Below are 24,870 nucleotides of genomic sequence, written 5' to 3'. Positions count from 1 at the left end.
GCAAATTCCCTGCAGAGCGAGCGAGGGAGGGGATGATGCCACACACTGAAGCATTGTAGCCTGACTGCACTTTTGTTACAATTGTGGCGAGCGAGCTCAAGTCCAGGCGAGCAGAGATAAGCTGGCGATGGGCGGGAGCCGCAGCCAGTCAGTGAGGTTGCAGGGCGACAAGCAGCGCAATGGGAAAGGGTGAGGGCGGGACTTCCTCAAGTAAAACTCGCGGTTGTGAAGGCATTCATGCGCACTGAGGCTTTCGCAGAGCTCAGGCAGGCGAGAGGAGAGTTTAACTGGAGAAAGGGAGAAGGAAAAGAAGAAGAAGAAAAAATAAAGGATTCACTTTGTTACTGGATTGTTAGCTTCAGTGGATGTTATCTTATTGGTTTTGGCACCAGGTTTCCAAGACTGCGGGTCTTTTGTTCCCGGTAAGTCCCCCCTAATGTTTTTATTGTTTGAGTCTAATTGTTCGCTGGTCGGAAAGTAACAGTGAGTGAATGGAACTGATCGCCTCAGTTGGTCACCGCTGCCGGTTAGTCAGTGAACGGAGGGCCCGGAGAGGGGCGGCTGGATGTGGAATTGGATCTAGGAGGGTCCGCACTTTGGTTGCGGGGCGACGAACGACGGTATCCGTTAACGTATCCGTGCCTGAATCCTCCAACGTTTGGAGAGAAACAGTTACAGACTGAATAGTAGCAGAAAAAGAAACTTTTGTTCACTCTCCCCCTTTCGTATCTCTGTTGAACCACTGAACAAGGTTGTTCTCTGCGTTCAGAACGGTTCGGCCACCTCCCTTCAGTATTTCACATTTAACGCGAACCTTTTGTTCTTCTCCACATTGTGTTTTTTTTTTTACACACGTCGGAAACTTCATCTTTGTTTAAAAGCCCATTTCCCTTCTGAGAACACGAATATCTGAATTAGCAGCATCCACCCATAGATGGAAAGACAGATATTTCGCACAGAAAACGCGGCTTGAAGCAGCGTTTGAAAATAATCGAAGGAAACTCGGTCTTGTCAACGCTTTTACAGATCTGGTGGTCGATTGATCAAACAAAAATATTTGAAGTTTGTTTGCTCGCTCCCACTATTTGGGGAGGGGAATTATCAGAATCATAACTTTTATGGTGTGTCTCCTCCTTTCTTGCATTGCCTCCAGTTCGCGAGTTACCAAGCAGAAAAACGTTGTTTTAACAACGCCAGTTAAATCAACTATTAAATGATAATGTACTATCACGCGAGACCTCATTATCGTTCTACCACATTTTCTACATAGAATCACAGCACTTTCTAAAGCGCTCAGGGGTGTTGTGAAATCACCAGAGCCGCTATCCAAAAGCAAATCTTTCACCTTAACATTCTTTGATTTTTCTTCTCCTTTCAACAACGGATGGGTGTTAATATTCCTCGTGGCACTTTTCGACTCTGTTACTCGTTGTATACATTGGTGGACGATTGCTTCTGTGAAATCGCCATTCTCGTCCTTGTATCGCTCCTGCCAAATTTAGAAATTACTATCATGCAAGTCACAGCCTGGAAACTGGGTTATTCAACCAGCTAATTGCAGGCTTTTCCCTTCTATGCAGGCAAGGAATCTAAATCGAGCATTTGCCTAGTCTCTTTGTGAATCACTTCATCCACCTCCCAAATCTAACCATAAACATTTGCATAGTTTCTGCAGCAACCATGAAAGTAAACTCCACCACCCCTCAAATCTCTGCTGCTCAGATCTCCCTCTTTTGCATATAATCTTTCATCAAATCCTTCATTTTATACCAGATGTTACAGGACACAGAATGCTTCCATGTATCATTCATATTTTTCTACATTTCAAACTGTTTCCTTTCTGCCTATTTCAATGAACCCCCTCCGTTTTGGAGAAATAAAAACCATTCAGATAACAGAAATCTGAAATAAAAACAAAAAATGATGTAAAGTATTACTTCATGCTCAATGATATTCCAATAAAACATTTATGCTCTAAAACCTCAATGACCTTCTTAAGCTGATTGCCCAGTAAATTACAAACACAACTTCCGAAGTTTGATACAGATTTTTAATTATCTTCAGATTTTTCATGAGATATAAGCGTAGATTTCCTATAGCTTTAACTGATATGGTGAAGCTGTTTGTTGAAACCTCTCTCTCTTTTTCCAATTGCTGTTTCACGGAACTAGGTATCTCAATTTTTTTTAATACCAATATGCTTCAACTAACTGACATCAAAAATGGTTTTCCTTTCTCTTATCTCTTTGTATTTTGTAGCTTTTAGCGCGTGTTTCCTCAAAATGAATTTGAGATGTGTAAAGTATGATCACTTTTGGAAATTCTTCTTGGTGACTAAATTATTCTTTCCATGGTAAGAAATTTGGTAACTGGATATTTAATTGAAGATTCTCAGTTTTTACTTCTATAGCTGTTGCATTAACTGGCCTGTAATTGACATGAGAAGATAAGTAGCAGGAGAGGTAATTCTGTTCCTTAGAACTGTTCAATATGGTCATAACTGATGGAAGTGCTGTAGATGCTGGAATGTTGAGTAAAGGTAGCACGGACATGTATGGTATGCACGGGGGTGGGGGCTTAAGCAAGAGAGAGGGGGAATTGGGACCAGTGATACTTAAAATTGGATAATTCAATCTGCATACTGTTGGTTTGTAAGGTACCCAAGTGGAATATGAGGTGATGTTCTTCCAGTTTGCATGTGGCCTCACCCTAGTACTGGAGAAGGCCCAGAACAGAAAGATCAATATGTAAAGGGAGTTAAAATGTTTATTTATGGGGAGGTGCAACAGGTCTTGAGAGACCGAGCTCAAACCTTCGCTGAGTTGGTTGCCCAGTCTATGCCCGGTCTTACTGATGTAAAGAAGGCAGCATCAGGAACATCAAATGCAATATACAAGGATGGAAGAGGTATGTGTGAACCTCTGTAATTATGTCTGATATTTTACCTTGGTGTGACAATCCTGCATTATCTCTACATCCTTTGATGTCAACATTTACAAATTTATTAGTCTCTGTTTTGAAAATGTTCAGTAATTGAGTTTTCACAGCCATCTTGGATAGAGAATTCCAACGGTTCAGTGTTCTCAGCAGGAAAATGTTTCTTATCTTCGTCCTGAATGGCTGACCAGGGCTCTCACTTAACTTTTTGTCCCTGTTGCCAGCCGGGCAACCTAGGCAGCTTTTCAGGCTGCCAAATGACAGTTTAGGTGGTCATCTAGGACGGCTCGCATGACGCGTGCGATAATGTGCTCGGACGAAGTGCGTAGTTACCAGTCGGAAATTATGCACCAATCAAGACATGATATATACCGCAATGACATGCAGCAAAATTATAATACAGTACCTCAACTCTTTTTACACATTGCAATTAATGCAATTTCTATTAGTTCTTTCCACTTCTAATCAAAAATGTGGTTGGATTATGCAAGCATGTTTACTGTGAAGGACCGAAAATGATCATGACATGGCCATATCATGGGTCGTTATTGCTATTGGCACAGGAACACTCTCGCTTCCCACATAATTTATCCATAACAAAATATACAGGATGCAAGGAAATTTCTAAAGGCATTTTATGATAATAGCTGTTAAAACCGACTATACCCATCTGACAGGTTAAACATTACACTAACTGACAACAGATGGGCAAAGGACATAACTGCAGCAAATGTTCTTTTGGTAATATGTTTAAAGGTGTCAAAACACCACATTACCAGACATTCCGATTAGATGTACGTGTTGTAAACAGCAATGAAGATACCCAGTTTATACACTACAGATTAAAAAAAAATTATTGTTTCCATCATTCCCACTTCAGAATTAACGTTAAAATTTCAACTGAAATGTCTCCTGGCCAAATTTGTGATGTATATGACCGACTGTAGAAGTAAAACCTGGATAAATCCAACGCATAGTTGTCAGTGGTGTTGAATAGGGGGGATCAGTCTGGGATGGACGGGAGGGATCTGTGCAGGGTGGATGGGGGATCAGTACAGGATGAATGGGTGGATCAGTACAGGATGAATGGGTGGATCAGTACAGGATGAATGGAGGCAGGCAAAAATGCTGGAGAAACTCAGCGGGTGAGGCAGCATCTATGGAGCGAAGGAAATAGGCAAAGTTTCGGGTAGAGACCCTTCTTGAAGTGAATTGAATTGAATGCCTTTATTGTCATTCAGACCTTATGGTCTGAACGAAATTTCGTGCCTGCAGTCATACATACAATCATACAATATTAACAACAATAAACACAAATTAACACCACCACAGTGAGTCGTCCAAGCACCTCACTGTGGTGGAGGCAAAAATCTTAGGGCTGCAATCTCTTCCCTCCTCTTCTCCCTCTGCGCTGAGGCGATACCCCACCGGGCGATGGTAAATCAGTCCCGCGGCTCACCGAACCCCGCGAACGGGCCGGCTCAAACACCGCGGCCCGGGGTGGTCGAAGCTGCCGCCCTCCAGTCCAGCGGACGCAGCCACTGGCCTGCAGCTGAACCCAGGACTCAGGTCACCGCCGCCAGAACGCCGTCCCAGCCACCGGAGCACCGTTCCAGCCCCGAGCCGGATCGCCCTCACGTGAGTGCCGTTCCTCCCTCGAGCTGGGCCACTCCGACGGGAGTGCCGTTCCTCCCTCGGGCTGGGCCACTCCGACGGGAGTGCTGTTCCACCCTCGGGCTGGGCTACTCCGACGGGAGTGCCGTTCCTCCCTCGGGCTGGGCCACTCCGACGGGAGTGCCGTTCCTCCCTCGGGCTGGGCCACTCCGACGGGAGTGCCACAGCCCCTCACGGGAGAGTCTCGGCCCCTCGCCAGGCCGTCTTCACGGGAGCGCAGTTCCAGCCCCGAGCTGGGCCGCCCTCACGGGAGCGAACCCAGGGCGACTCCTGACAGGCTGCCTCCGGAGTCCCGAGGTCGCCAGCTCCGCCATTAGGCCTCAGCGCAGACGGAGGCAGAGAGGGGGGATACGATGAAAAAGTCGTATTCCCCCCAAGGGAGACCCCGTTTCAACCCCCCACCCCCCCCCCCCCCACATAAACACAACCTAAAAACCAAAAACACAACTAGACAAAACGAAAAAAAACAACACAAAAAAGTAAAAACAAACGGACTGCAGGCGAGCCGCAGTCGTTCCCAGCGCTGCCACTTCAGACTGTTCCCCCCCCCCCCCCCCCCCATTCTTCTTGAATGGGGGGGAATCAGTACAGGATGGATGGGGGAATCAGTAAAAAATGAATGGGTAGATCACTACAGGATGGGGGGGTGGGGATGAGTAAAAGATGAATGGGGAGATCAGTACAGGATGAATCAGGGGATCAGTGCAGGATGAATGGGGGGTTCAGTACAGGATGAATGGGGGGGATCAGTACAGGATGAATGAGGGGGGGGGTAGATGGGGAGGGAGCACGGGATATCAGTGAGGACTGAATAGATGCGGGAATGGGGATCAGTGCGGGATGGAGAGGAGGGGTCTTGGGATAAGGGGGGTGGAGGGGGACGTTAGAGAGAGAGAGGGGAGGTGGGGAGGAAGAAAGGTCAGTGCTCATAGGACAACATTGCCCCGCTGCCTTGGCCGTCCCTGTCCACTGCCAAGTGCCGCCACCAAAGGGGGAGGCAATTGGGATCTCCTCACCACCTCCGCCAGCCAACAAGAAGGTGCAGGGCCGAGCTGTGCAGCTGTTTCAGACGTCGGAAGGGGGCCTCCCTCTCGGCATCGGCGTGTGGGAGGGTTTGTTTTGAAAGCAGCGGCCGCTATCAGGGCGGGTGGGGTGCGGTGGGAGAAGTTGGTTGAGCCACTGCTGCTGTGTCAGACCGTCATTTGCTCCGACCCTTCGCCACTACAGTCGCCGCCGACAGGAAACGTCACGTTCCTGTTCTCCAGAGATGCTGCCTGACCCGCTGAGTTATTCCTGTTTTTTGTGTCTATTTTCGGTATAGACCAGTATCTGCAGTGCCAAGCCGGGCAAAATGATTCTGCATTTAGGTTGCCCGGCGGCACTTTGGGTGGTCATTGGCACCCGGGCAACCGCTAATTTCGAGCCCTGCTGACCCCTGTCACTGAGAGCGACGCCTGGTTTCAGACATCACAACTATGGAAAACATGACAACTCTGCATCTGTCATGTCAAGCCGCATAAGAATTTTGTATGCTCAAATGGTATCATCTCTAATCTTAATTCTAATGTTTGGGCTGAGTCTGTTTAATCTGCCCCTGTTCATTTGTTCTACAATACCAGGAATCAAACTTGTACTGCATTCTCACAATGGCAAGTAAATTCTTCCTTCGGCCCAGACCGGAAAAGGCAGAGCAAAGATGGCACCAAAGTCAGGTGACTCTTTGTGTGCAGGTCCCAGAGGTTGTTCTGCTATCATACATTATTATCGCTCCGCTCTTTTAAATCTTTATTTTAACAACAGCACATTTGTAAAATACTCTACCGTTATACTTTTTCTATTAAAATTGTTGACTTTTTACTGCAATCTGTCCCATCATTCCTGTTAATTGTTAGAAATATAGAAAATAGGTGCAGGAGGAAGCCATTCGGTCCTTCGAGCCAGCACTGCCATTCATTGTGATCATGGCTGATCATCCCCAATCAATAACCCGTGCCTGCCTTCTCCCCATATCCCTTGATTCCACTAGCCCCTAGAGCTCTATCTAAATGACAATAAATTGTATTGTATTGTAACTCTATAGAAACATAGACTGGCCATATTGCCCTTGCAGACCACATTGGTAACCTGTTTAGTTTCATGACCCAGTATTGATACATTACTTCAGACGTTGATGGCCAAATCATTGAAGTGAATTGAGAAAAGCTATGGCACTTCCACCAATCCCTTTATCGCGCCTTTAGTTGAGGCCTCTGAACTTAAAAATGACCCATTTATTCCTGTCTATGAAGAAGAGTGCTGTTTTGGCCATTTTTTAGTCCCTTTGTACATCAACGCAAGTCTTTAGTTTAGTTTATTGTCATGTGTACCGAGGTACAGTGAAAAGCTTTTGTTGAGTGCTAATTCTGTAATCTGAGTTTACTTTCCTGGGCTGCTGTGATTTTCTTTCCCTGCATCTGAAATGGTTTATTTCCAGACAATGTGTTCAAGAAGGAACTGCAGATGCTGGAAGATCGAAGGTACACAAAATTGCTGGAGAAACTCAGCGGGTGCAGCAGCATCTATGGAGCGAAGGAAATAGGCGACGTTTCGGGCCAAAACCCTTCTTCAGACTGGGTTTCTGACTGAAGAAGGGTTTCGGCCCGAAACGTCGCCTATTTCCTTCGCTCCATAGATGCTGCTGCACCCGCTGAGTTTCTCCAGCAATTTTGTGTACCTATTTCCAGTCAGTGTTTTGTTTTCCCAATGCTTTGCCTGCTGGTCCACTTATGTATATCCATTAAAATATTGCCCGTCTGAGGATTCATCTCATACCTTTAACTGCTCACTACACATGTGACATGTTTTGATTATCCTTTGCTAATTGACAACCCTCGCCAAGTGGATGCCCAAGTTTATCGATTTCACTCAAAACATTTTACTGTGCTTAGTTTAATATAACACATCTTGAATTTACTTTTTTTCTTTGCACCATTTGAAATAATTTCCTTCCTTGCATTCACCTGCAACATTCTGTTCCCTTTATAAAACTAATATTTATACCGTGTGGAAACGGGCCAGTTTGCCCAATTCATCCATGCCAACTAAAATGCCCCATCTAAGCTAATCCCATTTTCCTGCGTTTGGTCCATATCCCTATACAACCTTTTCTATCCATGTACCTGTCCCTTTTAAATGTTATTTTGTTCCCGCCTCAACCAGAAACACTGGCAGCTCATTCCATATGCTCACCACCTTGTGAGTGAGAACGTTTCCGCTCTGGTTCAGATCAAATCTTTCCCATCTCACCATAAACCTATGACCACTTGTTCTTGATTCTACCCAATCCTGGGTAAAAACTCTACACACTCTCCCTATCTATTCCTCTTGTGATTCAACACACCTCCATAAAATCACCCCTTGGGCTAATTAATTTGCCATTTAGGCTGGTACTCCATTCCAAAATTTCATGGGAATCTTCCATCACCATTGGAATGTTCTTGTTGTTCAATTTTTTTTGAAAAGTAATTATTGTGTTTGTATGTGATTGGCTTTGGGAGTTATCAAGGGTTTCAAACATATTAAGCACTGGTACCTCTCATTTATCCACATTGGATTTTTGCAGAAAAATTCATTGCTGCAGAGGGGTGGTTGGTGAAAACTCAACTTTATCTTTAATAAAAATCTGCACGTGTTCCCTTTTTCTTTCTTTCTTTTCTAGGGTCTATTTCTTAATTCTTTTCTCTAACCAATGGGTCTCTTTTTTTCTCATTGATCGCTCTTTTACACAAACACAACTTTCTTTCTCTCACTTTCTCTACTTTCTTTATCTATATCTTTCCTTAAAGCTTAAAAAATGAAGGGGTACAATAAATGTAATAAGATATATCTGGATTGTACTATTGTAATTTACTGTACTTCTAATAAATAAAAATATTTTTAAAAATTAAAAAATCTGCACGTGTTGTGCTCTTGTGCATTTTCCCCCCAATCGTATGTCTTGCTGTATTGCCCCACAGGTGTAAGCTAAAACTAATTGTTGCACTGGAATGTGGTTAACACATTTTTTTCATGAGGAAACACTGAATGCAAGTGCAGAGACTTGTACAGCTGGGAAGGAGCCCATTCATGCTTTTGTGGGTTCTTTGGTAAAGCCATGCAATTGCTTTGTGTAATTCCACGTTTCTAATCTTTCTAGTTTTGCCTTTCAAGTCTTTGCTCATTTTAGTTTTTAAGCTGTGGCTCTGTGGGTGCTCCAACACTTATTCATAGACTGCATTCCAGGTTACGCAGGTGATGCTGTGTATGCTTTAAATATTGTAAAAACTTTTATGGTTCATTTAACAGTCACTTAATCTGTTCATTCTGGTTATCAATTGTAAGCGGACAGGCTTCCCCTCTTTAGAGTGAAAACTATCTGTCATTTTAAGTGCCTCCCTCGAATGTCCTTTGAACCTTGTCAATGCCAAGGAAAACAGACAAAGCTGCAAGTTATTCTGCATAACAAATGCTTCATCTGTCGTATCTTCTGGTATATTTCTTCTGTATTTTTTAAAGTTAAGTGGTACCCAGAAACCACCAACTGGTATTTTAGAAAAAAAATGTACTATATTCATCCATAATGCCAAGCATGTCATATGGGTTTTTTTAGAAACTGCTTTCTTCTCCTACAAGGCTTTGTGTACCTATATCCCCAAGACTTGCTGCTCTTGCACCAATTTTAAACGCATAAATTTAAATTGAGTGTCTACATAAATTTGAGATGTAGTCTTTCTCCCACGATGGAACAAAAATCAAATACTAGTATAAGATCAGTGGGGCAAAGTTTAGAGGAGATGTGTGCAGGTAGAGCACAAGAAGGCCCGCTATGATCTCCGCAAAGCCATCAAGGATGCCCAGAGACAATGCCGGGACAAACTTGAGTCCCAGTATAATCACTCGGACACACGGAGATCGTGGCATGGTCTGAATAGCAAAGCACGGTCAGGCAACATCATTGGTGATAGTGTGACCCTACTGGATGAACTGAATGCTTTTTATGCTTGCTTCGAGCTGAAGGCCAACAGGGCAGTGACACCTGGCTCTTCAGACTCCAGTATGCCTCTCCACAGGGTGACTAGCAAAAGTTAAATCAGCCTTTCTGAGGGTAAATCCAAGAAAAGCAGCTGGACCAGACAGAGTTCCTGGCAGTGTCCTTAGTAGCTGCGTGGACCAGGTAGCGGGAGTGTTAGTGGACATCTTCAACCTCTCTCTGCTCCGTTCTGAAGAACCCATCTGCTTCAAGAAGACCACCATCATCCCTGTGCTGAAGAAAAGCAAGACCTCGTGCCTAAACGACTACCGTCCAGTGGCCTTGACATCCACCATCATGAGATGTTTTGAGAGACTAGTTACGGAACACATTAAATCCAGTCTACCCAGCAACCTTGACCACTGCAGTTTGCCTTCTGCCACAACAGGTGCATGGACTATGCCATCATCCTAACCCTAAACTTATCCCTGGAAGACCTTGAGAAGAGAGTGCGTCCGACTCCTATTCATAGACTATAGCTCTGCCTTTAATACCATTATATCATCCAAGCTTATCAGCAAACTTGCAGGACTTGGGGGCAGCACTCATCTCTGCAACTGGATCCTCGACTTCCTGACCAACAGGCCCCAATCAGTGACGAGAGGGGACAAATCATCCTTCACAATAATCCTCAACATGGGGGCTCCACAAGGATGTGTTCTCAGCCCCCTTTACTCCTTGTACACCCATGACTGCGCAGGTTTTAAAACTTCAAATTCCTCAGAGTCAATATCACCAACAACTTCTCTTGGACCACTCGTATTGAAGCAACGAACAAGAAGGCACATCAACACCTCTACTTCCTTAGGAGTTTGGTATGTCCCCTCCAACTCTCACCCACATCTACAGATGCACCACTGAAAGTATTTTATCAGGGTGCATCACAGCTTGGTTTCAGGACAGATCCATCCAGGACTTTAAGAAATTGCAGCGAATTGTAAATGCAATCCAGGATATCACACAAAACAACCTCCATTCTATTGATTCCATTTACACCTTGCCAAGGCCAGCAGCATAATCAAGGGCAAGTCGCTCCCTGGCCACTCTCTCTTCTCCCCTCTCCCATCAGGCAAAAGGTACAGAAGTGTGAAAATGCACACCACCAGATTCAGGCACAGGTTCTTCCCAGCTGTTATCAGGCAACTGAATCATCCTACCATAACCAGAGAGCAATGCTGAACTACTATCTACCTCTTTGATATCCCTTGGATTATCCTTGACTGGACTTTGCTGGCTTCACCTTGCACTAAACGTTATTCCCTTATGTATCTATACACTGTAAATGGATTGATTGTAATCATGTATTGTCTTTCTGCTGACTGGTTATCACGCAACATAAAGCTTTTCATTGTACCTCGGTACTCATGACGATAAACTAGACTGAACTCAATACTTTAAATGAGTGAATTACATTGTACTTCCCCATTCTTCCTCCATTTAAATTAATGGGAAATGTTCCTATGCCCATTTTAAGTTCAGCATGGTTTCTTTGGGCAAGTTCCAGTATGAACTCCTCATGCATTTCAAGAGTTTCTTGCTGTAGTGTTGGATGTTACTGGCAAGGCTCCAGTGAACATCCGTGAGAAAGTTCAGGATTTTGGGTGTTTATGAGGTACTGGCCTCCTTTATGTTTACCTGGGGAAATTTTAGAAGTTCCATGTGGAAAATTCTCGGGAAAATATGGCCCTGGTCTATCCTGACAGTGCAATACTGAGATGCTTGTGCTACTTTGGAAGAGGTTTTACTTTTAGATGATTTTGTAAATTTACTGCCCTGCTATATTCTTAGTTGATCATAAATCTCAAGTCTAGCAAACTTATTCCAGGTATCCTCTCTATTGTTTAATTCAGTCACACAGCATGGAAACGGGCCTTCAGCTCAGCTTTCCTATGATGACCAAGATGCCCCATCTATACTAGTCCCACCTGCCATATCCCTCTTAAACCCTTCCTATACTAAATGTTATAGTACTTGCTTCATCTACTTCCTCTCGCAGCTTGCTCCGTATACCCATTGTCCTTCGTGGAAAAAGTTGTCCCTTGGGTTCCTATTAAATCTTTCCCCTTCCACCTTAAACCTATATCCTCTGGTTATTGACTCCCCTATTATGGGTAAAAGACTGCATCTACCTTATCTATTGCCCTCATGACCTTATGGACCCCTGTAAGATCACCCTTTATCTTCCTGTGCTCTAACGAATACAGTCCTAGCTTTTCCAACCTCTCCCTGTAGCTCAGGTCCTCGAGTCCAGGCAACATCCTCGTAAATCATCTCTACACTGAAAATTTATTACCTGATAATCTTTTATTAAAATATCTGGAAGATTACCTGCTGTCTTTCCTGCATCACATAAGCAGACACTTTTCAGTTTACTTAATTCTTAAAATGTTTGGGTTCATGGAGTCTTGGAAGGCGTCGTGCATATTGGTCTTTGTTATTTAGTACTCTGTCAGTTGCTGAAAGGGACACTTTGGGGGGCAATCATTTTAACTTAAACCGACTGGAGAAACAAGGCAGTCTCTGGAGAAGATGGTATCTACTAAAGCTCCAACTGGGTGGGGAAGAAACCCCACCTTGCTTGAATTCACATCCTCAATTTTCTCAGTTGTCAAGAGAAGGGCATGCTACTGTACCTTGGAAGTTGGGCCATCTTCGAAAAGTGAGGCAAATCTGATTGTGTTGATCAGTGCATAGTCCCTCTGCTGCTTCATTCGAGGAACACCAATAAACAGGTCTTCCTGAGCTGCCTTCAAGTTGCCAAAGCTTCTGCCCAGGTTGCAATGCAGATTTCAGAAATACAATGGATATGATTTTCATATGATCAAGTTGCATCAGTTTTTGCATTTCCTTTTGGGCTCGAGGGAAAACCCTCAACTTTGTCAACTGAAACATATTGCCATGAGCCCATCTCAAATTTGTCTTGCTTCAGTAATGTGTCTCTCTTCTACACTTGCTATTCTAAACAGGAAGTTCACCCTAGACCCATTGCATTGCAGACCAAGGTCAGGCAAAGATGAATCAAAATCAGAGCTGAAGTCTTAGCATCATGGACATGTAGAAACTGGCTCCCAGTATTAAGTTCCCAGTGGGCTTTTGATCCCACAGTTGGAGTGAGGAAACATGTCTGCATTTCTTGTAGTTTTTGCTCTTCCTAAAGGTAAACTATTTTTTGTGAAGAGGCATTTTTGATAGTTATATAATGAGGTAGTGCATATTATGCTTTGTTTGAAGGTCTGAATCTATTTGTAATCTATGAATTTTATGTTTTTAATTTTGATTATGGTGATGAGGCCTGGTTAAGTTTCAGTGCAGTTAATAAAAGGAGTGTTTTATTCATCATATCAGAATTTGATACATGGTTAGGAAGTGATTGACTTTGGTTACTTGTTGCTCTGTGAAAAATGAAAAGCTATGATTTGTTATAAGGAAAGAGAAAATATCTATAATCTCACCTTAATAAAACCTGTTATAAATAAGCAAATAAAACTAAAGGGCATTTTTGTGTAAGAAGGAAGTCTGAAGAAGGGTCTTGGCCCAAAACGTCACCCATTCCTTCTCTCCAGAGCTGCTGCCTGTCCTGCTGAGTTACTCCAGCTTTTCGTCTATCTTTGGTTTGAAGGAATTTTTTACGATTCTGTAATATTTTACCTATCAATTCCTTTATGTACATAGCTCAATTGCAAGAGGGCTGATCAGTGCAGACCATGACTCGATGAACTGCAGATGCTGGTTTAGAAAAAAAGACACAAAGTGCTGGAGTAACTCAGTGTGTGAGGCAGCATATGTGGAGAATGTTTTTGGTCCTGACCCAAAATGTCAAATCACCTATCAATTCAGACCCGAGCTGTATAGTGATAATCTTTTATGTAAAATGCTGCACTCTTGTGCAAACATCCTACTTTTCACAGTGGAGTGAGGAGGACCTGCTATTGCATTTCTGCTGAGGTATAAATGTTACAACAAGTATTTGATTGAGCCTTTGATCATATAGATGCTATCGCCATTGTCCTGTGTGACACAGTGTGGTCAGGTTTGACGGAAGCAGCGGAAGTATTCAAGTAGATAATTTACAAAAAAAACTCCTATTGTAATATCTTAACTGAGCCACAAGTTTGTACACCTTTTGATTCTTAGTGGGATATCTGTCTTTAAAGATCTGATTCTAATTAAATGGGCTACAATTTCAATGTAGACTTAATTGTAATTTTTGTTTTGCACTTACTGGAGCAAGAGATATTGACCTCTGCTTGCAGGTCCACATTTCCTTTTCCCTGATCAGTGTTTTGAGGGCTGCACTAGTAGCTTTCTGGTATGCTGGTAACAAGATTACTGCGTGTGTGCGTGCACAGATTATCGCATTGCTGGTGGGTTTGGTTTAACGTGTATTTTCAGTTGGGGTTTCAGGAAATCTCAAAGGCTTTGTCAGTAAAAGCTGAATCCCTTCTCTGCATTATGCCTACCAACCCCTCTCGCCCATTTCACAAGAATTGAGAGCATATTATTATTCTCCTACAAAATGTATGCATTTGCTGAATGAGAAATGTATGGCAGGCACACTATTATGTTGTAGCAAAAGTAATTTCTGTCAATAGCAAGAAGGTTTTAAAAAAAAAAAAAAAAAAACTCATAGCTGACAGTCTGAGCAAGAAGTTTTCATTACTGTGGAAGAAGTAATGTTATTATCAGTTAGATTTGATTTTTGCTTATGATTAATGGGACCTGATATTAGAGAGATACAAAGAGAGAGAATGCAGGCTAAATAGCAACATTGGTTAAGGGAATTCTCAGTGTTGGAATGCAGAACATGCTTCAGGGACCACAAACAGAATCTATTGGAGTGGTTTTGACAAACAATGAGGTTGGTATCTGCTATTTGAATTAGTTGAAAAGCTAATAAGTATGCAAATGACCAGACTTTAGCATAATAGGAGATGGAGTAGGCCACTTGATTCTTTAACCTTTTATGCCATTCATCAATTATTATTCTTGTACCTCGGCAGCATTATTCAGCACTGCCACCATATCTAAAATTAACAAAAAAAAACAAATTAATGGAGATACCATAGGTAGAAAAAAAATGCTGGAGAAACTCAGCGGGTGAGGCAGCATCTATGGAACCTCGCCCTGAGTTTCTCCAGCATTTTTGTCTACCTTAATTTTCCAGCATCTGCAATTTCTTAAACAATGGAGATACCATGTCTGACATCATCTGTTGGAAGTGAAATGGAGCTAATGTTTACGGGTGCACACCCTTCTGTCTGATTGCCAGCATTTTATTTATTTTATTTTTTTAATTTCCAGCATCTGCACCACCATTTTAATGACACCATTATTATTGAATCCTTTATTTGTCATTCAGACCTTTCGGTCTGAACGAAATGCTGTTGCCTGCAGCCATACATGTAATAATAACAAAACACAATAAACACAAATTAACATCCACCACAGTGAGTTCACCAAACACCTCCTCACTGTGATGGAGGCAAAAGTCTTAGAGTTACTGTCTCTTCCCTCCTCTTCTCCCTCTGCGCCGAGGCGATACCCCACCGGGCGATGGCGGCCCGGGGGGTGGTCGAAGCTGCCCGCAGCTGTTACAACGGGTGCTCCGGAAAACAGGCACCAGCCTGTGACCTGCGAGCTCCTGACATTGTCCTCCACCGGCCCGCGGCCGAGCCCAGGATCCAGGTCGCCGCCGCCTCAGCCGCCGTAGCACCGTCTCCGCTCCGCACCGGGCCGCCCACAAGGCAGCGTCTCAGCCCCGCACCGGGCTGCCCCCACGGAAGCACCTTCCAGCCGGTAGCCGTGCCGGCCGCACAGGAGTGTCTCAGCCCCGCACCGTTCGCCCTCACCGGAGCGCCGAGTCGTGCCGCTACCTGGACGTCGCCACAGCTCGAAGACGGCCAGCCCCGCGCCGGTGAGTCCTGGCTGGCTCTACCTCCGGAGCCTCGAGGTCGGCCGCAGGTTGGAGGCCGCCAGCTCCGCCATTAGGCCTCAGCGCAGACGGGGGAAGAGAAGGGGGATACGACAAAAAAGTCGCATTCCCCCGAAGGGAGAGACAGAAAGCTCTGTTTCACCCTCCCCCCACACACATAACACCACCTAATAACCAAAAAATGTACTAAACTAGACAAAAAAAACCGACATAAAAAGTAAAAACAGACAGACTGCAGGCGAGCCGCAGCTGTATCACAGCGCCGCCACTTCCGGATCCCTAGATTTCCTTTAATATCCAGACATTTATCAAACTCGGGTGAGCTCAATGGCTGGGCCCACAAAACCCTCTGAGTGGAGAAGTGTCTGCACATTCTGCATAAAGAAATTACTCCTCATTTTAGACCGAAACATCAAACTATCTTCTGAGTGGATTTCTTAGCAGAGAATCTTCCCTGCGTCTGTTATGAGGCCTTCAACAGTTTTAATTATTGAGACACCCTCTCATTTCGCTGAACTGTAGAGCAGCCTACCATCCACAGAACCAGCATAGTGAATCTCTGTTACACTTGCTTTTGGGCAAATACATACTTCCTTTCTCGGGTAAAAAAATGGGTATTCAAATTACAAGAAGACACAAATCATTATTTAGTGCCAATTTTATACCACTATTAAATAAACTGAATGATATGATTAAATTTTGGAAAACACTTCCGCTCTCATTGATAGGTAGAATCAACGCTATAAAAATGACTTTCTTACCACAATTAATATATTTGTTTCAAGCGATCCCAATATATATTCCAAAATATTTTTTCAAAAAACTAGATTCCACTGTTACTAATTTTATATGGGATTACAGAACACATAGAATTCAACGAAAGCATTTGTGCAAATCTAAAGAAGTTGGGGGTTTATCATTACCTAACTTTACGTATTACTACTGGGCAGTGCATATTAAGAACATAATGTACTGGCTGGATAGTTCCACTCAGCAGTTGGAGTGGATAAGAATGGAGAAAGAGGAGTGCTATCCGCACGATATAGGAACGATCCTGCTCTCACCGATAAAATTGAATAGTATAATATACAAGAAGAACCCAATTATTCACAATATAATAAGAATTTGGAAACAAATAAAAGTATCCTTGAAATTAAATAATTTATCAGTACTAACCCCACTATTGAACAACCCCGCATTCAAACCTTCTCTCATCGATAACACATATCAACAATGGGATAGACTGGGGATTAGGAAAGTAGGGGATATGTATGAATTGGGTAAACTGTTATCATTTCAACAATTAAAATTAAAATTTAAATTGAAGGATAGTCAATATTTTAAATATATACAGGTATGTGACTTTATGAAGAAATATATACATAGATTTCAAACTATATTTTTAGACCCTTTAGAAGAAGCAATGAATATTAAGGCTGATTCACAAAAATTAATTTCATACTTTTATAATAATATATTAGATAGAGAATCACCCTCAACAGAAGCACTAAGGGAAGATTGGGAACATGAGCTAATGATAAAGATCTCGAAGGATAGATGGGAAAAGTATTTGATGAATACACATAACTGTTCTATTAATACAAGACATAATTTAATTAAATTCAAATTATTACATAGACTATATTATTCAAAAACGAGGTTGAATAAATTTTATCCAAACGTCTCTCCCAGATGCGATAAATGTTTGTTTCAAAACGCTAATTTAACACATTCATTTGTAGGATGTACAAAGTTGAATAAATTTTGGAGTGATATATTTGATATATTTACAAAGCTCTTCAAGTCAAGAATAGAACCCAAAATGGAATGGATTATATTTGGAATAATAGGAGAAGATACCAATTTAAATAAAGACCAAATTTTTTTTTTAAATTATGGGTTAATAATTGGAAAGAAATTGATACTTAAATTTTGGAAAAATACAACCATACCAACTGTTAAAATGTGGATTAGGAATATGATAGACATAGCACGCCTTGAAGAAATGAGACTCCGACTAATAGATAAATATGACCAATTCTTAAGGAGTTGGTCTCCTTTCATCGACTTTTTGGAATCATGTGATGCAGCAGTACCATAAGGATTGCTGATTTCAGTTCATGACGTGGATAGATCTACATCTCCGAATATAGATTTGAAAAATTCTCTTTTAAGGGGCCTTTTCTTCTATTTCTACTTTCCACCTTTTCTTTTTTATTTTATTTTTTTATTTTTATTTTTTATATCCACACTTCACATTTTTCTACTCTCTACCATCTATTTTTCCACTCTTTCCCCTTTCTATTGTTTTCTTTTTCTTGTCTTGCCTACTCATAACATAAAACTAGAGGTTGTACATAGAATGGATTACGGTATGACATAGTTGGCACCTAAAATTAGGTGCCACTGTATTGTTTTGTATTGTATTAACTTCTAATAAAATAAACAAAAACAAAAACAAAAAAAAAAAATTTACTCCTCATTTTAGACCGAAACATCAAACTATCTTCTGAGTGGATTTCTTAGCAGAGAATCTTCCCTGCGTCTGTTATGAGGCCTTCAACAGTTTTAATTATTGAGACACCCTCTCATTTCGCTGAACTGTAGAGCAGCCTACCATCCACAGAACCAGCATAGTGAATCTCTGTTACACTTGCTTTTGGGCAAATACATACTTCCTTTCTCGGGTAAAAAAAATCAGAACTGTACAAAATACTCTACTGCGGTTGCACCAATGCCCAATACAATTGCAGTAATCCTTCCTTAGTCCTGTAATCAAACATGCCCCCGTTGTATAATTTATTTGTTCGTACCTCCAACTCGCTTGAAAATGCAGATAAACCACGCTAACCTTTTCCCCTCAAGACCCTCTGATCTATAAATGGTATCTACGATGAATTCTAACAGGTTGGTCTAATAAATCTATCATAAATTTATGTTGATTCTGCTTGATCCTATTCTTTTAATGGTGCTTAAATGTAGTTACGATTTTCCGATCCTGCAGTGCATTTTCCCTACCAAGCCCAGTCAACTCTCCTCTTGCGCCTTGTTCAATTTAAGGATCATAATTTTACAATTGGACTATATCTCTTCCAAAATAATTGCATTGTACTTGAACTTCCTTTGCCTCCTGACAATGATTTAGCTACCTAGTTATTTCACTTGCATTTTTTCCAACTACCCCTTTCCATATTTTTATTTTCTGCCTTAATTTTCTTCTGAAATATCCATGCATTTGCCATGCTAGTTTAAATTATTAAAATATGCAAAAGCAGATATGTACCATTCGATGAGTTCAACTTCCTCCCAATATCAGCACATTTGATTAGTCTGTGTATAGATTAGATCCCCCATAGTTGTTGTATTGGATGGAATTTAAGTACCCAAAGAATAAACGGGATTGTTTTAAAGGAAGTGATGGAGAGGGATTTGAGAGCATTGTGGGGAGAATATTCAGAATTGTTTTTCCTGTATAATTGGAGTTGTTCTTGGACATGAAATGGGTAAAAAAAAACAAAAAACGCTTGGCCCATGCTCATGGAATGCGTCAAATATTTGTAGAAATTACTTCTGATGCACTGACAACAATGCACAGGCTGTAAGCAGCAACTATGATCCAGCTGGTAACATCGGAGAGTCTTTCCTTACTTGCACCAACTGATTTGTTCTGTCAGTTGAAGGGATCTGGAGGCTGAAACTGCGTACGCAGTGAATGTCAAGTGAATGTGCTGCCTACGTAGTGAATGTCAATGTCAGTTTTTGATATTGTTTGTTAATGGGGCTACTCTGTGGCTGACGTAAAACTGAAGGGTCAGATATAAAATATATTGCCCCCTCCCTCCCCCCCCCCCCCAAGACAAACATGCATCTCGCCATTTACTGGCAAAGGGCACGTTATGTTTTAGTGTTGAAATCGCCTTGAACAAGGTTCAGTTACAGGAGTTGCCATTTAAAACTGAGCAATTTCTTCTTGCAGGTGATGACATTCTAGAATTCTTCACCCCAGAGGCCTGTGGAAGCAGGATCAGTGAAAATATTGGAAGAGGAAGTACATAAATGTTTAAAAAAGGAATTGAGGCTGATCAGATATGATACTGAATGGCAGAGCCGGCTTGAGGGACCTGGTGAATAATCCTTTTCCAATATTCTGCTTTTTGTATGCTTAGAAAAGGGAGGTCAAATAGTGACAAAAGACAGAGCATTGAAAATATGAAAAATTCCTGACTGCTATCTTCTGGTGTGAAATGGTGCAAGGTCTAAATTGCACTTGATACCTTTATTCAAAAAAGTAGAACCATAGAAATCTATAACACAGGATAGAAACCATTTGCTCTTAAGATATCCCTTTGAGTCAGAACAATTTCCAGACAGTCTACTCTTTGGGTTGCAGTGATCTCTCCTCTATCCTATCCAATGCTGTTATGATATCTCAGCCAATGAACCTAGCAAATGCGGGCCAATCGTTGAGATGTTTTGGTAGGAGGATACCTTTTCAGATATTGCATACATTAACAGCTACTTCAACAATCACAAGTTAATGAAGGAATGATGGCAGATATCTGAAGGGTTTCGGCCCGAAACGTTGCCTATTTCCTTTGCTCGTTAGATGCTGCCTCACCCGCTGAGTTTCTCCAGCATTTTTGTCTACCTTCGATTTTCCAGCATCTGCAGTTGCAGCATCTTCTTAAACAGATATTTTTGAGTTTGAGTAGTGCATGACTATCCTTTTTAAGAGAGGTAGTAGCATTGTCTATATAGGTTTTGATTAGGAACAAATTAATTGGACAGTGAGGAAAATTGAAGTTGATGCGATCAGTGGCAGCAATTCATTTTTGATTCAAAATGAATGTACTGAAATGGTCTTTAATTTTGGATGTGACGGATGTAGTCAATAGTACTTCTGGAAACATTTGTTATTCTTAGTTTCCGTGAATGGCTTGAATTGAGATTTAGAACACAATATTGACTTTTGTGGGTGGCATTTGGTTAGGAGCAAACAGGCAAGATCCTGGAAATTCTCATGGTTTGTCGAGCAGAAATGCCTCTGGACATGCCTATCTCAAGACATTTCACTTTAACAAAATTCTGAACATTTTTTGTGTCACTAAAGTAGAAACTGCTTTGAGGCAAAAATAGCAATAGCTATATTTGAATGTCATGTGGAATTGCATCATATGCCACTTCACAGTGCATTACCAAATGCATTTGACTTTTACACAGGTGATATGGGGATAGGTGCCCAATTGCTTTGTCAAATAATTGGGGTTTGAGCATTTGTAAAGGATAAAAGGTCAAGACATTTAGAGGACCTTTAGCACATTTAAGGGCTCTTTGTTAGGGAGATAAAGGCATGTGGTTTGCATAAAGAATTTGCATAAAGGCACTTTAAAGTTTGCTTAAAGAATTAGATCTCTGCAATAGCCAAGAGTGTTTTATTGTCACATGGCCTAGATAGGACAATGACAATCTTACTTGCTGCAGCACAACAGAATATGTAAACATAGTACATAACGGGAGAAAGAAAAAAAAAGTTCTGTGAGTGTATATATACACATACCCAATAAATAGTGCAATAATAATAATAGTCTGTTGTAGTTCAGAGCTTATTTGTTGTTGTGTTTAATAGCCTGATGGCTGTAGGGAAGTAGCTGTTCCTGAACCTGGACGTTACAGTTTTCAGGCCCCTGTACCTTCTTTCCAATGGCAGTGGTGAGATGAGTGTGTGGCCAGGATGATGTTGACTGCCTTTTTGAGGCAACGATTTTGATAGATCCCTTCGATGGTGGGGAGGTCAAAGCTGGTGGTGGACTGGGCAGTGGTTACAACTTTTTGCAGTTAAGGGGCTGTCCCACTGCGGTGACCTAATCCATGAGTTCAGAAGAGTTTGCCCTCGACTCGTACTCGCAGCATGGTTGACATGAGGTCCTAGGAGGTCTTTAACTCTCCTTCATGCTCGAGAGTAGGCGTCCCCCCCCCCCCCCCGTACTCGAGGCCTCGGCTAGGTCACGGCGTATTTTTGAACATGCTGAAAAATGCCTGCGAGTTAAAGGTCGCCATGGAAAAAATCGATACTTTTTTTACTCGTAGGTTTAGTCGAAGTAGGTTGTAGTAGGTCGGCATGTTATTTGTAGGTAATCGAGGGTAGTCGAAGGTAATCCAAGGTAGTCATAGACGGTCTTCAACAGTCGAAGCGAGGTAGAAGGAGATCGAAGGAAGTTGTCTTCACTCTCCACAATTCGGTGTCCAATTTTCCCGAAGCTATTCGAAGCTAGTCTTCTACATGGTTGAAGGAGGTCTTCAACATGACATTTTTTTCAAACTCGTCAATTAGGTCGCCGCAGTGGGGCAGCCCCTTAGCTTGCTGCCAAATATGTTGTATTTTTGTCTAGGTCCAATTTTTGGCTTTGGTTTTAGCTCTATCGTTGCAATATGATGCATTATTGGGTGATATGGAAATCTCTGCTGTTGCTATGCTCATACAAGCACAAAAACACACGTCAAAATGAAGTTTGATTTGTCTGATTTAAAAATAAATGTGGAAAGCTCAATTTATGTGTTCATTCTTATAGATCAGTAAATATGATTTGAAATTAGGTAAACCATGTTCTTGTCACTGTGTCCTTTGTGCAGAGAGTATTACAGGCCTGTCTTTTGGCATTTGTTTCTTTAACTCTGCTTCCAGTCTCCAGGTAGCTTTCATCGCCTGTTTAAATCCTGGTTTGTAAATTGCTCCTTTGTCCTTTTACATTACACATTATTTTTCCCTGGGAATTCTCCAACTTTTTTTTTTACTGTTGCTCATGAATGGGCAAATGTATTTACTTTAAAACAAATTTAGCTTAAATATTTTTAAACCCATTGTATCTAACTGATGTTTACTTGTTGGATTGTACAATATCTAAATATTTGTGCTGTTCATTCAGTGGCTCAGCTTGAAAGAATGAAAATTACTTGGCATGATTGATTTTAATTTTCCCACCAGCTAGCCTAGCTTACATCAATTATGGGGGTGGTACTCTGTTAATTTTCTCAAAATTCAGGCATTTAACATCAATTGTCAGACCGGTGGCTGAGTCTGCACTCCATTTTGTTTGAAGTAGCCTTTCAGTAGAGCAGATATTATTGTTTGCACACATTCTGAAGATGCTAACTGCATTTTAAAGATGTTTGTGTCGACAGTTGACCTAAATTTGTAGAATCTGACAAAAAATTAAGGCAGTCTTCAATTTGTACATCCCGTGACCCTCTTTTTAATCAAATCTAATAATTGGACAAGAGTAATGGGAATTCATTTGTAGTTCTGGTAAAAATAATTTGGGGAGAAACGTTGGAGAATGCACATGTGGAGATGATCAAAAATCCTCAGTTAAACTATAAATTGAACACATTGCTTACTAAATGTAATTTGACAGAGCAACTCACTTTACTGAAAGTAGACGAATGCTGGAGAAACTCAGCGGGCGAGGCAGCATCTATGGAGCGCTTTCATTTTACTGAAAGCCTGCTTGAACAAAAAACAATATTCATTTTATTTAAAGTCAAAGATTAATTTTAGAAGGTACCTATTGAAATATATTTTGAGACTAATATTACAGTCATGATGTGCTTTGTGTAACGTTATGTGAAGCGCCAGAGGGGACGGGCAAGATCTTGAATGAATAATTGTCGTCATCTGTATTCACTAAGGAGAAGAACTTGATATTTGGGGAGGGGATTGATGCATTTCAAGGTAGATGAATTTCCTCGGGCCTGATGAAATTCCAGCCTGCTGTTGGAGAAGAAAGATTACGGCAGTTCTGACGGTCAACTTAAATATTTGCTAGCCCTGGCTGAGGTGTCAGATGATTGGAGAACAGTAAATGTGATCAAATTAGTTTGAAGGCGGGTCTGAAGAAGGGTCTCGACCCAAAACATCACCCATTCCTCCTCTCTCTAGATGCTGCCCGTCCCGCTGAGTTACTCCAACAATTTGTATTATGATCTGGTTAATCTTTGGACAATCGTCAACGACCTGAATGAGTTTTATTGCAGGTTTGAAAATCAGAAATGTAACCCTGGTCCCCCTCCCCAACCAACACAGCCAGATCCCAGTCTGCAAAGAATGGACACTGCATCCTCTCCTTCCCATTCACCACTTCACACCAACTTAAAGCAAGACTCCAGTATGAAAAGACTGGGGTTCCCACCGCAACCAACACTTCACACCCACTCACAGCCTAACCTCAGTCTGCAAAGACTGGGCACATCTACACCCCCCCCCCCCCCTCCAATCACCACTTGATACCCAATTACCCACACCATCCTTGCTAAACAACATCACTTCATCAACAATAAAAATAGAGGAGGTGGAGAGGCTTTTCAGAAGACCGAAAAGCTGGAAATCTCCAGGACCTGACAATGTTTCCCCCTCTACTCTCAAGCTCTGTGCCAAACAGCTCTGTGCCAAACAGACATTTTTAACCAGTCCCTGCAAACATGTACTGTCCCTGCCTGCTTCCAAGTCTCCACTATTGTCCCTGTACCCAAAAAGGCAAGGATTACTTGTCTTAATGACTACAGGCCTGTCGCACTGACCTCTGTAGTCATGAAGACACTTGAAAGGCTTGTGCTGGCCAAGCTGAAAAATATCACAAACTCCCTGCTGGACCCTATGCAGTTTGCATATTGGGCCAATAGATCTGTTGATAATGCAGTCAACCTGGGCCTGCACTTCATCCTACAGCACCTAGATTGCCAGGGGACCTATGCGAGGATCCTGTTTGTTGATTTTAGCTCTGCATTCAACACCATTGTGCCAGAGCTACGACACTCCAAACCTTCCAAGTTGACTGTGCCTCAACTCCTCTATCAGTGGATCACCAGCTTCCTGACAGACAGGAAGCAGCATGTGAGGCTGGGAAAGCACAACTCAAACCTGCAAACTCTCAGCATAGGAACACCGCAAGGCTGTCTACTCACTCCTCTTCTCTACTCTCTCTACACCAACGACTGCACCTCCACAGACACCTCTGTCAAGTTTCTCAAGTTTGCAGACGACACAACCCTGATTGGACTGATCCAGGATGGGGAGGAATCTGCCTACAGACAGGAAGTGTCACAGCTGGCATCCTGGTGCCATCGCAACAACCTAGAGCTCAATGCTCTTAAGAAAGTGGAATTGATTGTAGACTTTAGGTCACATCTGTGGTGTCTTTTAAGTTCCTGGGAACCATCATCTCCAAGGACCTTAAGTGGGGGGCTACCATCGACTCCACAGTCAAAAGGGCACAACAGAGGATGT

The 24,870-nt window shown here is 42.1% G+C and overlaps 1 protein-coding gene across 2 annotated transcripts in view; it reads left to right on the top strand.

The window, feature by feature from the left end:
* The first annotated feature begins 221 nt into the window (after positions 1 to 221).
* Positions 222 to 24,870, top strand: part of nck1 (NCK adaptor protein 1) — a 157,809-nt gene continuing 133,160 nt past the window's right edge. Inside the window, exon 1 of one of the 2 annotated variants that reach the window (XM_033031379.1) lies at positions 222 to 422. The gene's annotated coding sequence lies outside the window, so the exon portion shown is untranslated. The remainder of the gene's footprint in view (positions 423 to 24,870) is intronic. The other variant, XM_033031378.1, reaches the window with a different exon arrangement.

This window comes from Amblyraja radiata, chromosome 13 (genome assembly GCF_010909765.2).
Source record: "Amblyraja radiata isolate CabotCenter1 chromosome 13, sAmbRad1.1.pri, whole genome shotgun sequence".
In the NCBI taxonomy this organism is placed as follows: Eukaryota; Metazoa; Chordata; class Chondrichthyes; order Rajiformes; family Rajidae; genus Amblyraja; species Amblyraja radiata.
The sequence above is the reverse complement of the archived record's forward strand: the minus strand, read 5'-3'. Positions and strand labels throughout refer to the sequence as shown.